Source organism: Chenopodium quinoa, unplaced genomic scaffold, assembly GCF_001683475.1.
Source record: "Chenopodium quinoa cultivar QQ74 unplaced genomic scaffold, ASM168347v1, whole genome shotgun sequence".
Classification (NCBI taxonomy): Eukaryota; Viridiplantae; Streptophyta; class Magnoliopsida; order Caryophyllales; family Amaranthaceae; genus Chenopodium; species Chenopodium quinoa.
The window spans coordinates 2156538-2161165 of NW_018744895.1; positions in this window are offsets into that span (position 1 = coordinate 2156538).

The following is a 4628-nucleotide window of genomic DNA, read 5'->3' on the forward strand; positions in this document are numbered from 1 at the left end:
TTCGTAGGTCGACTACTTTTTGGCAAGCAAGGACTCAAGAACTATTCTTATCTTAACAAACAGGCGGGCTAGTTATAAACGGCCTATTCTCCTTCTAACTTGAAAAAATTAAGCAAACCTAACGTATTGCCGAAAATACGTTGGGGGTCCAACTGGGTAAATGGTCGACTGATCGCCTAATCTGGAACCAAGACAACCAGTCGTCCAGGGGCATAGGCAGTCGGTACTTTGTACCTGTTCGCAACTTTTGGCTTACAAATTTTAAATAAATGGCTAGCCGAAACAGTCGGTATGGCATGCAAGAGGATATCAAGGATCCTCGACACTTAGAAAAAATAAAGTATAAAACAAAACTTGGAGAGCAAAGACGACCAAAAGATGGCCGCCAAATTCATATAAACAGCCGGCCATAAAGACCGGCAAAATATTCAATACCCCTGCCCCCTGGCCGGGTAAAGTGATACAAGAACAAATGTCGCGCAACCGAAGAAAAAATAAAAAGACATAAAAGCTTTACGATTGAGGCAGAGTTTCGGTATTGACTGCCGCCTGATCAGCAAGGGACGCCTGGTTCTGGGAGGCTTCCTTCTTACTTGTCTCGGCATCAGGAGCAGTTTCTTTAGACGTATCTGCCACAATCGGTTGCAAGGCCACCACCTCCTCTTCCTCTTCTGAGCTGGACTCGGCCGCCTTGTCATCCTCAGCCGCCTGACTCATGATTTGTTGATTGTATTGTTCAGTACAAGCGTTGAACTTTTTCTCCCAGGCGGCATAGTGAGCTTTTGGGAAGAGGGTTATCCAAGTCATCTTCATGATTTGAGCTGAGTCATCCATCATAGCTTGGACTAACTCCATCTTTTCTTTTTCGGCCTTGGCCGAGAGCTCATCAGTGAGGCTTTTCTTCTGCTTTTGCAGGCGGTCTTTGACAGCAGCCAAGGATTTCTCCATGGCCTCAAAATGGGTCATCTTTTTCCTAAGAGGCTTCAGATCATCTCGGAGACCCTTGACAATCGCCTCCAACTCGTTATTCTTTTTCTTGGCCGCCTCCAACTCAGCGCGAATAGTGGAAGTGGCCTGCGCCTGATAATAAAGAATATCAGTTGTCAAAATTTCATTTTGGGCAATTTGAAACATTGCCTTATCAACGTCAGAGGCGGCCATAGCTTTAGCAGCCTTTACCTCTTTGTTCTTGGCGCTGATCGGCCTTCGGAGGCCGTGTACTCTCAGCATGGTCTGAAAAAAGAAAAACAGGCGTCAGATTTGAGAATAACAGGCGGCACACCAAGTCAACACTTTAAATATTCCAAGTCTACCTCAGAAAGGAGACCCATAATGTCGTCTAGGTCAAGGGTGCCGACTCCCTTGACCGCATCCCTCTCCTCTTGAGGGACTGCCTTAATCATGGACTTGGCCATTTGGACCGAGTCCGGTTCTTGAGGGCCGCCTGCATAAAAAACAAAGAGAAAAATCAGAAAGGTGAAGAGAGAGTGATGAACAAATAAGTTAAGTCTAGCAGAACGATTTATACCTCTTAGCGGCCGACTGAGGACTAGTGGTGGGTTCCCCACACTTTGTGGGGTGATTGGCTGCTTGTCAGCCGACTGTTTCTTGGCAGATCCAAGCGTACTCCCACCAGTCGTCTTTCGAACCTTTGAGTCCGGTTGTTGGGAGGAGGAGGGTTTGGAAGTGCCCGCCTGCGAAAAAGATGAGTGGTCAATACTGATATAAGCAGCTTTTCAAAGACAAGTTCTAAGGCTCGAAGCTCACTATGGGCGTCTCCTTGGCAGGAGAATCAGAAGAGGTCCGCTTCTGTTGCATGATGGAGGCTCGCAGCAAAGCAGCCGCCTTCTTAGATGCGGAGATTCGGTCCATAGCTTCAACTACAAGTAACAACCACAAGAGTTAGAAAAAATTCGAAAACAAATCAAAAGAAGGGTACATATATTCAAGAGGCCGGCTACCTCTGGAGGACCGACTGCTAAGGCCGCAAGCGGCCAGAAAAAACTCGTCATAGAGCCATTGAAACTCTGGGACCCAGTTTAGGGGCACTTGCTCTCGTACCCCAGTAGTAGAGTTTGTCCTAATCTCTACTTTGAAGAGTCCTCGGTCAAGGATCTCTTCCCGAGCCTTGCGGGGGACAGGCGGCATGCTGCATCCGCCTGCTAGAAGAGGCGGATCCTTGTTCCACCTATTGTAGCGCTTGTTCAGCAGACGGTCAGGGCTGGAAATGATGAGGAAGGTGTTTCTCCAATCCTTCCATTTATTTTCTTTGCCCCTGGTCATTAGGTAGCCCTTGTGGCTCGTTATTTGGTACCAACCGGTACCGCTTGCCTTGGGGGTCCGGCTGAGATAGTTCATATGGGTGAACGCCTCAAAATTCGGCTCCACCCTGTGCATTTCACATCCGGCTACATAGCCAAGGATGTTGAACCAGGAATTCGGGGCTAATTGCCAAAGCCCCACCTCGTATCCATCGAGGATTTGTTGAACGACCAGATGCAAGGGAAATCGCAGTCCAGCCTTGATTGCCGCCTCGTAGCAGCCAAAACAGGCGTCCCCATAGCTGGTTCCCGCAGGCCAGACGACCGTATCCTCAGCATCCGGCACAAAGACTTGAAAATCAGGACCCATCACATGGTCCGATAGAAAAGTGTCTATTCGTTCTTTCATGGCCTTGATCCGGCCCTTTGGGACATGACAATAATAAGGAGTATTCAACTCCCTGTGAGAGGCGGATGGTTCCGACCAGCCGTCCCCTTTTTCGGCCGCATGAGAAATTCTCGCCTCATGCAAACGAGCATGTCTTTCCTCTGAGTTTATAGAGAGGCGGCTTAAAGAGCTAGAGTCAGACTCACTATCAGAAGAGTCCGACTCCTCCCCTCTCCCTGAGGGGGCCGACCCCTCCTCTTCTTCAGGGGTCGTCTGCTGACTGGCCAGCTCAACAAATAAGTGGGAAGGATCTACTTTAGCCCCTCCTCCGAGCTCTCAACTGAAGGGCCGCCTTGGGTCCCTGCGGTATCAGGTGGCTGGTCCGACAGCTCGCTAATCTGAACCTGGAAAGAGGAGCCATCAGAGTTTTCAATTCTCTTGATCTTTTTTGTTCTTGCCATATTATCCTGCATAGATACAAAGACAGTTGGATTCCGAAACTTGCGCAAAGTTTGAAGTACTGCAGGGCAGTCGGCACCCCTAGTCCTAGATTCAGCCATCCCCGGTGACCGGCTGATTGCTAACCTAGGTCGTGCCTGATGCTTTTGAGGTCTCATTTTCAAAAAAGAAAGAAAAAGTGCAAAAGCAAAAAGAATAAAGAAACAGACGGTTACCTGAAACTTAAGTTCTGAAGAAGAGCTTGATCGAGTAGGCGCCTAGTAAAAACAGTCGTCTTGACAGGTCAAAAGTTGCAAAGTGTCAGAGCTCAAGTTCAGGGGCCCGAGAGTTCTCTTGAAAAAGTTCGCAAATGTGAACAAAAGACTTGGTCAGCATGCCTTTATATAGGGCAAAGGAGAATGCGAAGAGTCGCCTCCAAATTCAAAAACGAGCGGGAAAAATGCTCGGCCCGTCATAGGGCGACACTTGTAGCAGGCCGTCGCCTGTTACAGGCTGACACCTGTCACAGGTGACATGTGAACAGTCACGTGCCACCTGTGAGGGGCAAATGATTAGGGGATTTTTCCCTACCAATCACCATCTGACAAGTGGACCATTCAGGCTCTGCCAAGTGTCCGCCTACATGGGCCAATAGAAGCCTGCCACATGTCAGGAGTTGATCTGTCCCCCATGAACCAGTTGTGTCACCCCACGTGGCCTCCGTATGACAAATAGGCCAAGCAGGCCACCTAAGCCCAATTTCCAAGGGAAGCCCAGTCAGCCCTAGGATAACCTAAACCTAGTATTTGGCACGTTTCCCAAGGTTATAAATATTCTAATTAATTCTCATTAAAGGGGATTCGAAAATTAATTACTCTCACCTAGAGAACCTAAACAGACTGATCATTCCTCCCCTAGAGGAACCAGATCTCCCAACCTTTATTTCCGCACTTATTACTCCTCAAACAAGTACTAACTTGACCGTCGGAGGCGGAGCTCCCACCACCCGGAGTCTCCGTTGTTTTGCAGGTACAGGCGCACGGATCCAGTCCCAAAATTGTAACTCTCCCGCGGGACATCAAAAAACCCCGAAACACCTATACCATTGTAGGTTCATTCCAGATTTCAAACCTATACCATTTTGTGAACCAAACACCCCCTGATTTAGTTAAATTCTTGCATGCTTCTTTTGAATAAAAATTATCTTGTCTAGGATTATTCGGCTTTTACGTAAATTGGATTAGATCTTGTAGGTAATTGTAATCCCTAAGGTGTTTGCGATAGTCGAGTTTGGCTATTGTTTGTGGCTTTAACTCATCTTAAAAGTCTTCGCCAAAGAAATTAGGTCTAGAAGAATTACATTAGGCTTATTACAATAAAACTAATTTTAGTTGCATTAATATATTACTTAGACAGTGTTGTGCGGACTCATTTTTGTCATTCACTTGCTGCCTTTAATTCTGCTATATTCCTAGTAGTGCCAATCCCTAACAAAGGTTGAGTCGTTGAGACATTGCAAAAGTTGACACCAACAATTCAAG